Below are 12726 nucleotides of genomic sequence, written 5' to 3' on the forward strand. Positions count from 1 at the left end.
TAAAACTGAACTTTAGCAAAACCACAAAAACAAATAAAGAGGAGATAGGGGGAGAGAAGGTTTAGGTCTACGGTGCAACAGGGTTTGAAGCGGCTCTGTTGCACCCACTCTCGTCACGCCAACGAACAACGCCACACTCACAAGCACTCACAGGCAACAACACGGAGCAACAAGCAACACCGACAAAACACAGTTGACATGATGCCATGCATGATGCGATGATGATGCGACAAAAGAAAATAGACACACGGCGAAAACGAAATAGAAAAGGGGAATCTTGTGGAACGTCGGCATCGGGCTGTCACAACTCTCCTACACTACAAGAGGAAATCGCCCCGAGATCCAAGAATGAAAGGGGGGAGAGGATGAGAAAGAACAAGAGGCAAAAACTTAGTTGCTTCTTTGACAAACGAGTGAAACCAACGATCCTTGAAGGTTGCAAGGAGATGAGGAGTGATAAGATAGAGAAGCAAGAATTCACGGAAAATTTCGGCAGCACTTCGATAGGAAAATGGGACAAAAAATTCGATAAGATGGTAGAAATAGACAATATTCACAACAAACAACTAATTAGAACAAGGGAACACCATGATCTTGATAGAACAAGAAGCTAGACCCAAAAGAGCAACATTACAATGCCGCCGGAACAATAGAATAGGAACTAGCTCATACGGAAGAAGAGAATGAAGAGAGAATGACAACTACTAACTCCAATGAACTTGACAAGCACCCTTGCGAGAAGAATTGAACGGAGTTGTCGGAAACAACAACGAAAAGAACAAGATAGTAGTGGGTTTATGAAAATCATCTCAATATATATGAGGTGACAACCAACCACTAAAAGAAACAAGGATTGATTGGGAGAAACAAGATATGAACAATTCTTACACCAAGAGGACACATTGAGAACTTGGATTAATGACAAGCACCATGAGAGCAACAATCCATAGGAAAAGCTTTAGGTGAAACTAAGCCAAGATAGCTCAATGAAGAAATTATGGGTTGAAAATATCTCATGATCATAGAATTGGTGGGTTTAATTGTCTCATTCTTGAAAGGAAATCTCTTCGAGGCTCCTACACTAACAAGAATGCTATAATACCACCGCAAAGGATAAAGGAAGAACAATTGCACATAGAAATGCAAGAGAAAGGATACTTGAGGTTTTCCAACAAGAATCTTGAAGAACACTTTGAGAACGAATTGATATGATGATGAACCACCAAGAAGGACCACCGTATACTAATGAATGATGCAAAAATATGAAGGTAGAAAAGAATAAGATTATGACCTTGCCAAGATTTAGATGTAGCCTCACGGAGAGAAACTTGATAGAACTTAGAACTCCGGAAAAGAAAAGATAAGAACACTTGAGAAAAGAATTGATATCATTATCCACTCCGGAAGAAGAAATGAAATCATTTGATGAAACAAGAATAAGAATTATGTTAAGCTAATCCTTCATCAAGTTAAATTGACGACAATCAACGGATTTAGCATACAACTTATTTCTCTTGAAAGAGTCTTGAAGAGACAGAGAGATAAATAAAGCACAAAATATAAGAAATGTTGCAAGAAACACCGGTAAGAATTCACAATTGAATGGGAACACCACGAATTAATGGAGAAACATGAGAATAAAGAGCTCATGAGCCACCTGGGAGAAAACTTGAACAAGGCACCGGATAATCGAGAGACGAACGAAGAGACAACAATTGAGAAGAATTGAGGATGAAAGCTGAAAGCTGAGAACGAAGAATCTTCTAAAATGATGGCCTTCGGAGGAACGATAAATAAAAACAACTCAGAGAAGCACCGGATAGCACGAAAGGGATTACTCATGATTGGAGCAAATAAGATAATGCCACGAAGCTGAAATGACAATCTTCACAAGAATGGAGCAAGACTGAGAGAAACACTCCTTCGAATTTGCAAGGTCAGAATGATGACGAGAAACAACACCAAGAATACAGAGACACTCCGGAATAAAGAAGAATGAAAGGTTGAGCCAAATATGACAATTAATTCAAATAGGCCTTGGAGAAGGGATATGACTGATGAAATTCATACTTACATCATAGTTGAAAAGAATTAAAGATCTCCGGAAAAGATTACGAGAGCTAAAAGATCCTGGGAAAAACCTATGGGTTATGGGCCCACTCAAAGAAACCACCGTTGAAAAGATTGAAAGAAAGATTGAATGCACCGGTACAAATGAAACTAGATGAGGTTAGCACCCCGAAATAAATGAAAGAATTGAAAACGAGAAACTACTGAAATATCTTTAACACTCTGGATAGAAAGAGAGAGGAATTAAAAAAAACAAGATAGGATGAAAGAGTTTCCAACGTCGGAAAGAATTTAATGGTTGAAAAGGATATGATGACCATGGATAACTGAACTGAATTCACCGGTAAGGATGACAATAATGAATAAAGATGAACACGAAGTTCCTGAGAATCTTCACAATGAATCAACGGATACGACACGGAAGAAAAGATAGCAGAAGCATCACTGAATATAAAGGCACTTGAATGATGACTGAACACTGAAGAAAAGGGTGGGAGGGCGGGGAAAAACAAAGACAACTTGGGACAAATGAGATGAACTCCGGAATAAATGAGAGAATGATCTTGCAAAAAAATTGGAGAAGATGGAATTACTGAAGAGGAGCACACCGGTTGGAAAATAATTAACATGACGACCCCGGTTGACAAAATTGATAAGACAATTGATTTGAGCAAAGAGAATTAGCATTCCCACAAAAATATGAGAACACCGCTTAGAGAAGATCTGAAATCACCACTTGACATCGAGGCAACTCGAATTACCATATTCCAACAAACAAAGGGTGAGGCTTATGAAACAAGCCAGAACAAACTCATGAGAAAGATTTCGTCCGATATTTTCGTGGACAAGAATCCACTAGATGTCGAACCCCAACCTAACATCATGCATTTGTTGGAAGATTGTCCTATAAGCAACTACTTGAATTCCCACCTATGAATTCCCGAAATATCTGGTCATGCAATCTGGTACACGGATACAAGGAGTAATATCACACAACTCCTATACTAACCCGTCACCTGTATCACATCCGTCAACACACAACCAGAATCTCGGACCTTCATCTACAACAGACCCTCGTGATCACAACGATACAAAGTATGGCAGTACTCCCGAACAATCTGCACCAATACTGGGGACATCGGGGTTATCTCGCCACTACTAGTATTGAAGCAATTACGAACATACTTCGTTCTTAGATGCTCAGAAACCTGAATGATAACGATGTGCTCAAGAATCCCGTGGAGCTCAACTCCCCTGAAACTCAAAGCAGATAGTAGGCACCAAGACAGAACTCCGTCACATCGGCATCATATAGATCCCAAGAATATCCGCGTGATCCTAAACAAAAATTGAGTGAGAAGAGGAGTAGAGTAAATTATTACGTCAAGATTCCTCACCAGAGCATAGAAGAGGAGAAAAAAGAATCCTACTCTCCGATATATAACTAGACTCAAAGCAGTTTTTTCTCTAGACTCGACTCGGCCAAGTTCGATCAATCAAGGGGGCTCCTGGGTCGGTACTGCTCTGATACCAACTTGTCACGCCCAAGATGCGACCCTATCCTCAATTTGGCACGAAGGTCTCATCACGGATAGAAGCGCATCTCGTCGTGTCGCAAGAATGGATATTGTTATAAGTACATGTACTGAAAAGAAGAGATATATATAGAATTGGCTTACACTCGTCACTAGCTACATCAGAGTCACATCAGTACATTACATATTCATCAAGAGTAAGAGCAGGGCCCGACTACGGATGAAAATAAACGACAAAAGAAGAACGACGTCCATCCTTGCTATCCCAGGCTGCCGGCCTGGAACCCATCCTAGATCGATGACGAAGAAGAAGAAGAAGCAACTCCAAATGAACAATCAATGCGCTCACGTCAAGTAACCTTTACCTGTACCTGCAACTGGTGTTGTAGTAATCTGTGAGCCACAGGGGACTCAGCAATCTCATTTCCAAAGGTATCAAGACTAGCAAAGCTTAATGGGTGAGGTATAGTTAAGTGGTGAGGTTGCAGCAGCGGCTAAGCATATATTTGGTGGCTAACTTACGAGTACAAGAAATAAGAGAGTGAAGATCTACGCATAATGGACTTGAACTACTGATGATCAAATGAATGATCCTGAACACCTACCTACGTCAGACATGACCCCATCGTGTCCTCGATCGGAGAAGGAACTCATGAAAGAGACAGTCACGGTTACGCACACAGTTGGCATATTTTAATTAAGTTAACTTCAAGTTATCTAGAACGAGTGTTAAACAAAGTTTCCACGTTGCCACATAACCGCGGGCACGACTTTCCGAAAATATTTAACCCTGCAGGGGTGCTCCAACTAGGCCATCACAAATTACCACAAGCCGCATAGAAATCCTCAATCACGAAGCTCGCGGTCTCGTCGGATTCCCTAGTGGAAAACCTCAACTCTGAGATTACCCAAAGCATCATGGGAATCCCGATGCACAAGATATTTTGTCAAAGGTAAAACTATTCCAGCAAGGCCGCACGACGTGTCGACGATCCCGATAGGAGTCGCGTACCTCGTTCTCATGACACGTCGGATGAGCTAGACGTCGGGATCGCTAAACCTCCGGGTGACCAGAGGGGCGCCGGACATCGCTCAGGTGGGACCAACACTCATGAGGAGCACTGGCCCGGGGGTTGATTAAAATAGTCCGCGGGTGCCGGCGGGTCCCTATGCATTATTATTAGGTTATTAGGCAAATGTAGTACCAAAGTTGGGCCTTGCCAGACCAGTCTTAATCTAAAACGAATTATCAAGGGGGTCCCCATAACAACCCCGATCGTGTTAGGAGCGCTCATTTATGGAACATAACACCGGTAGTCGGAAACTAAGGGGGCAAAGGTGGAACAAAACACCAGGCTAGAAAGGCCGAGCCTTCCACCTTTTACCAAGTATATAGGTGCATTAAATTAAATAGCATTTAATATGGTGTTATAACAAGGAACCCATGTTTCACATGGAAGCAACTACACCTGCAACTAGCAACGCTATCAACAGGGTTAAGCAAGTAGTAACATAGCCAATCAGTGGTTTGCTAGGTTGAACAGGTTGAAGGTTTGCATGACATTGTTGAGAGGCTGATATTTAACAGGTGGTAGGCAACGAGACATAATCGATAGAAGCGATAAAACTAGCATGGCAATGATAGTAATGGTATCTGGGGAAATGGTCATCTTGCCTGAGATCCCGCTGAGAAGAAGAATGACTCCGTGAAGCAGACGAACCGACGTAGTCGAACGGTCCTCACATCCGACACGCTTGCGGAAATCTATCGAGACGGAGGGAAACGGAAACAAGCATCAACACACGATATTCGCCACACGATGACACATATGATGCATGAACGGTCTAATGCAAGGCATGACAATCACAACAATCAAACACTACACATTAAGTGGAGCTTGATATGCAACGGGTTGCATATCGACGAAACTCCACGATTAATTATTTAATCCACTCCCGATTATTTACACCGCAATATTTAATTGTTGTTAACATGGCAAGGGTGAAGCGTTGATTCTACCTGACATACTAGTCGATAGCACGCGGGACTTAGAACGGAGCTACGGCACAAGAGACATGCAACACACGATTATATGCCATGAATGCGTTATGCATGCAAGTTCATCAACACCACGACAAGAAGAGAAAGAAACATGTGTCGCCACGGCGAGCAAGAGGGAACCATGGCAGCAAGACGGAAACGATGCCACGACAACATTCCTATCCTGATAACTCATCGAGATATCGTGCCAACGAACAGGGAGCGTGTGTGGGAACGCTAAATAAGGAATGGGGTGATCCCGTATCTCGGGTTCCCATGTGTCGGGCACAACATAGAGGGACAACGTGCAACGGGCAACATACGGTGCAAACATAAACATCTCATACATCACATGAATACGGTTCTCGGCCACGTCTCATGGGTATACCTTCGGAGCGTGCACATCGGAGCGGAACGGTTCGGTGAAGGAGACCAACGGTCATCGTGGAAGTCGTGGTCGTCGTGGAAGTAGTCGAACACGGTCTCGTCGACGGTAGTCGTTATCTCGATGTCGGTAGACGATATTCGGTGTCGGGAGTCGAATACGGTTTCCGGGGGTCGTCGAAGATGACGTGGTGCTCGGCGAATTTGTCGATGACTCACGGTGGCGGGGATGGTGCACGCGGCGACGACACGCGACACAACAGCAACTACAGCAACTAGCAAGCGCAGCAAACTACCTACAACTACTAGCACTAGCATCTAACACCACAAGCAACTAACACATGCAAGCAGCTAAGCAACAGCTAAAGCCGCAGCAAGAACAAACTGCAGCAGCAAGCAGGCTAGCAGCAAACAAGCATCTACAGCAAAGCAGCGGCTACAGCACCAGCACGCATCGGCAGCAAGAGGCAGCCAACAGCAACACGACAAGCAGGCAACGACATCAATAGCTATCGGCGAGGCATCAGCTATGGCACGGCTCGGCACACACCACAACAAGAGCAAGGCGCCAGCCAGCAGCAGGCAAGCCAGCACAGCAACTAGCCACCGCAGCATCTAGTAGCAACACATCAACAACGGCAACACATGCAGGCTCGGCAACAGCAGCAACAAAGCGCAACAGCAACAACACAAGCTCGGCAGGGGAACGGTGGGGATGGAGGCAGGCTGCTCCGGAGGACGGCGACGCACAGAGGACGCGCACCGACGGGGCGAGGCCGGCGGCGGCGCGCAGGCATGGGGCGAGGTCGGGCACGCAGGGCGGCGACCACGACACGCGACGGCGGCAGCAGGGGCGCGGGGAGACGACGTAGGCGAGGGAGACGAGGAGGGGCGAGGCTCTGCTGCAGGGGCAACGACGGCCACACGAGCTCGGGGCCGGGAACAGCGGCAGGGGAGGCGTGGACGCTCGGGGAACGGCGGCTAGAGGGAGCCACGAGGAGGGGGCGAGGGAGGCGAGGCCAGGGCGCGGGCGGCGAGCAGGTGCGGCAGCGCGGGTGCAGCAGCTCCTGGCGGCGAGCGAGGGCGGCTGCGGCACTGGGATGAGGAAGGACGAGGAAAGGGGATCGGGAATGGGGAGGTGACGACGCACACAGGAAGCGGACACGGGACGAGGGCGCTAGGGGAGGGGTTCTGTTGGGCCGGCCGGCTCGGCCTTTGGGCAGGGCTCCTCCCCTCTTTTGTTTTGTTTTTTTTTCCTGTTAAAAACAGAAACTCACAAAGAAAAGATTTAACAAAAACAAAAATAAAATAAAATAAAGAGAATACCTTTTAAACTCCTTTAAAACATACCCCAATCTATAAGATAGATTGGGTATTTTGAAACAAATAAAAAAAATGAAACATTTTTCTAGGAATTAAAATAAAACCCTTTTTTACAAAAGCGTAAAATCAAACCCCTTTTAAATAAAAGAGTCTTTTTAAAAAAAAGGAAAACAAATAAAGGAAACCCAAGGGTTGCCCCCACATTTAATAAAAGGACCTTTTTAAAAGAAGACGCTTTTTTTGACGGGGTTAAAACTGAACTTTAGCAAAACCACAAAAACGAATAAAGAGGAGAGAGGGGGAGAGAAGGTTTAGGTCCGCGGTGCAACAGGGTTTGAAGCGGCTCCGTTGCACCCACTCTCGTCACGCCAACGAACAACGCCACACTCACAGGGAACAACACTGAGCAACAAGCAACACCGACAAAACACAGTTGACATGATGCCATGCATGATGCGATGATGATGCGACAAAAGTAAATAGACACACGACGAAAACGGAATAGAAAAGGGGAATCTTCTAGAACATCGGCATCGGGCTGTCACATGATTCCCCTTGTTGGAAAGCTATATTGAAAGTCAAAGAGCATTATATGGATGGTAGAGGAGTCGAGTTGAATGGAGGAAATATTACTTGCCTTTGGTCTGATGACCTGAGGGTTAATTTTTTTTAAAAGATAAATATCCTGAGCTTTTTGAAACTTGTATAGATAAGGAATGTAAAGTGGATAAGATGGAAGCTTGAACCACCTTTCTGCCTTTAGAAGAAGACTGTTAAGTGAAATGCTGCAGAAGTGGAATGATATGAGAAAATATGTGCTGGATAAGATTGACAAAGTTAAAGATGATGAGATATTCTGAAAATTAGACAACTCCAGAAAATACTCTACTAAATCTATGTACAGTCGGTTGAAGAAAAACCTTGCGGAAGCTAGTTATAAATGGATTTGGGGGGGGGGGAAGATTCCTTTGAAAATTCAAATTTTCTTGTGGCAACTTTTCCAAGATTCTATCCTTACGAGAGATAATATGAAGAAACGCCAATGGCAGGGGAACCCTAACTGTTCATTCTCTGAGCAACATGAATCGGCTCAACATCTATTTTTTGGGTGTCCGGTTGCCACGGTAGTTTGGAGGACTGTAGGAGCTATGTTTGGAACTAGTTATATTGCAAAGTCTATATGGCAGGTTTATGCATGGTTATATGCTTTTTACGTGGTTTTTGTGATGTTTATAATATTGGCTTAGCCGCAATTTGCTGGGCTATATGGTTGGCTCGGAACCGTGCCACATTTGAGAAGAAATGGATCAATACTCCCTTTGAGATTGTCTTTACAACATGTGCATTTCTTAAATATTTGGCAGGATTGCAAAAACCTGTGATGATGGAGGTGGTCAAAAAAGGCACCGACATGCTGAAAGAGAATGCTTCGCAAATGCTGTTGTTGTGCGGGCCGCCACTGCCAGAATCTACGAGCAAGCTGATGAAGAAGGAGGCTGGGAGAAATGGTAATGCTAATGAAGCTGGCTTTTGGGGTGAGCTGGTGGCACTTGCTGGATATGTGTAGGTTATCAGCAAGAAAGTTTCTATTATTTGTGGTTGTAGTTTTTGGTATCTTAGTCGTTTGTGCTCTCTGAGCCTGGTTTGTAGTTTGATGGTTGGAGATACTCCTGTTATACTGGTATGATGGTAGGCTAACTTCTGTTTTGCGTGGTGAATGATGATACCGGTGGGTTTTCTCGTATTGTCACGAGCTCGCTTCTTTCCCTTTCCCTTCTTTCTGGTTCTGGTTCGAAAAAACATTGTATTTCCGTTATGAAAGTAATGGAAAGGAGAGGATCCCGGTTCGAAGAAAAAAGCCGTGGTGGTAGTGAGATGTCAGGTTGTGGTGTAGGTTTTCTGTTCTATGGATCTCGTCTGTGGTTCCGGGTTTAATTCCCGACCCGCTTTTTTCCCGAGCCTGTTTTGTTGGAAAGACAATTACATACAGCGATGGTGGGATTTGGACGGACAAATGTTAGCTCCTTATTAGTCAGGTTTTTTGACTGTTTTTCAATTGTAAAACACTCAACTTCTAGATAGACACTCCCTATCATAATAACATCGTATCATATTAAATGATGTATTATCATGCGTCATGCATGATAATAAATAAACTAATCTATGATACTATGCACTATGAATATAACATTATACATTAATAATTAATATTATATGTATGATATTTTTATATGATACTGTACTTTTCATTACAACCAGGCTAATTTATAGGGTATATGCGATGGATTGGAAAAACACGCATTATACGTTATGGCCTTGTTGTCTTACAATAATAATGTACTTACCTTTTTGTGTGTGGTAGGAGTGCATTGTATCTAGCTTGTGTGTACTCCGACGAGGAATGCACATATTCTAAGGCAGACTGACCCAGTTTGAATTCGCTCTCCGTTGACGCGCCGGCTTTGCAACCTAGAGACGGTCATTAACTGAGGACGAGGAGGCCGGGTAGAAACTTTCCTTGTCCTTTCCAGCCACTGGATAGAGACTACACCTACTTACGCGGCGGGCAGACCAAGAGGATTTGGATTCTCACACATGTTATGATAATGCTGACGCAAGAAAAACGAGTCAGCTGCATACGTTCGAGCGTACTGTGGTACGTAGCTTTGTTTCGTTCATTTCTTCTTCTTTGGATTAGTCTTTGACCCTGTTCTTATAGGAAGAAATTAAGCGAGGGCAGGTGATCTGCCTGCCAGACAAGTACGTTCACGCATCCGCTTGGCAATTTCTTTCGAATGAGGCTACTTTGGCCAGTGTCACTAGGATATTGATTGTCAGAAGACTCTGCGATAGTGCGACGACATATCCTCGAGTGAAGTCACGGAACTTCGTCGCCGCATGTACAAGTTGATCGGAACTCGCACGCATTGTTTCTTACCCTTTTCGACTACGCGGCGGGGAGAACACCGCGCGCATATTTGATGCAATCGTCTCATGCATGCGATCTTTTTTTTTTGTGAGAGAGAGAGAAAGAGAATGCATGCGACCTTGTTGCCCGTCTGTATGGCAATGAATATTCGTATCGTTCCGGTACATATAGAGAAAATTCTGCAGAAATGAATAGTAGTATCGTTCTGATACATAGAGAGAATTCCAAAAACAATAGGTGATGTATGCGAAAGTTTTTTCTTTAACATAGTACGAATGCAGACATTTAAACACACCTCGTTGTTATAAACGCACACACAGACACTTTATCTTTATGAACACATTCAGAAGACTTTAACCCGTGTTTAGTTTCAATAAGTCAGGTGACTTAAAACTAGTGACTTATAAGTCACGCTTGTTTGGTTGTCATTTGACTTATAAGTCACCTTTTAATGCAAAAGTGGGTGACTTATAAGTTGGGATGGAGCAACTTATGACTTGTAAGTTGGAGTGACTTATAAGTTGGGTTTGTTTGGTAAAATAAGTCACTTTTTACACTTTTTAACTTATAAATTGATGACTTATTTCAAACCAAACAGGGCCTAAAAGAAAAATGATATATCCCGACTTCTGCGTCCGAACAATGCATACAATTATTTTATTAATTATTCATAATGGCTTTAGAGCATCTACGGCCGAACCTAGCAACTATGATCCTTAAATGTTCGCGGGCGCGTCCAGTCAGTGATAGACGTGTCTCCTATTTATCTGTCTGCGCAGTCGCACTCCTCATTCATCTTTAGAGCATATACAGCCGAACATTGCAAATATGACCCCCTAAATGGCCGCGGACGTGTCCGGTCAGTGACCTGGAGTGTCCCCTATTTGTCCGTACACGTAGTCATACTCCTCACTTTCTTTCTCATATGTCCGGTCACTTGCACATGATTAATGAAGAGGAAGAGAGAGAAAGAAAAAAAGAAAAGAAAAAGATGGTCCGTGGTAGGGTCGTGTCCCATGTGGCGGACTGAACGGGCGAACCCGGGCGCGTCCGCGAGCCCTCATATCCTCCCCATATTTGAGATGGCTATGAGGATTTGCGGACAGCCCGAACGTAAAAGGATGATATAAGAGGTCCGGTTGGGTCACTTTTTTCCTTCTCTCTCCTGTCCAGTCACTGATCGGGCGTGTTCGCTAATGTATGATGGCTCATTTGAAGCGTCCAGCTGTAGATGCTCTTATATGTCCGGTCACTTGCACGTAATTGATGAAGAAGAAGGAGGAGAAAGAAAAGAATGAATAAAGAAAAAAAGATGGTCCGGGTGGGGCCGCGTCCTACGTACCGGTCACTGTCCGGGCTCGTCCGCGACCCCTCGGATCTTCCTTATATCTATCCTCAATATGAGGGTTCGCGGATAGTCCGGACGTATAGGAATGATATGAGGGGTCCGGTTGGATCACTTTTTTCTTATCTCTCCTATCCGGTCACTGTCCGGGCTCGTCCACGACGTATGAGAGGTCGTTTGAGGCGTCCGGTTATAGATGCTCTTACAAAGTAATACATCAGTAAGCCTGAAGCTTTCATGTTGACATACATGTTGCTCCTCCTATCCCCTTGATGAAGGGATGCCGAATGTCCAAACTAAATACCAAATAGACATCACATCAAAACCTAACATCTAAGATTCTCAAAAAAAAAAAAAACTAACATCTAAAGCCGGGTACCCGATCCAAACCACAATGCACGTCCAAAAAGACTGAGTTGACAAAATTATCACATACGTCCTCGTAGTTAACGGGAGTATCTCTTTAGCCGAAGCACATCACCGAAAGGCTTGAAATAAATTCAAAAAAATGCGATCAAAGTTTAGGATTAGAACCTGATGGGTTGAGCATAGCACTATATTTATAACCATCTATTTATAAATTGGATCACATGTGTGTGACCAGTTGATTATATAATTATAGACCTTTTTTCACCATGCATGCATTGGTGTGAATGGCTAATTAATCGTGCATACTATAACCAGGGGTGAAGACGAAGTAGACCACATGCAGATAAAACTGTATGGACACTGAGGGGTTGCTTGGTTCTCAGTCTAAGGTTGCCACGCCTAACCTTAGTCATACCATAATATCTTAGGCATGTGTTTGGTTCATTGCCACATTTGTGGCTTGCCACACTTTTTTAGTTATATGGTCCACATGTCATACACTTAATTTTTGCCAAATCTTACCACACTTGTGGTGTCCATTTTGTTAGCCACACTTTTTGTGACAGCCACAATTTGTCTAAGGTTAGTTGTGGCAAAGTTAGTCATGAACGAAACAGGCCGTGAATATTATTGATTGCCTAGCGCGCTTTGGTGGTGGTGACTCAGCACTGACACAGTCTATTGGTTGACGTGGACTATAGTCCCCTCGAGCGGGTGGTGTGCCTTGGCG

Source organism: Hordeum vulgare, chromosome 1H (assembly GCF_904849725.1).
Source record: "Hordeum vulgare subsp. vulgare chromosome 1H, MorexV3_pseudomolecules_assembly, whole genome shotgun sequence".
In the NCBI taxonomy this organism is placed as follows: Eukaryota; Viridiplantae; Streptophyta; class Magnoliopsida; order Poales; family Poaceae; genus Hordeum; species Hordeum vulgare.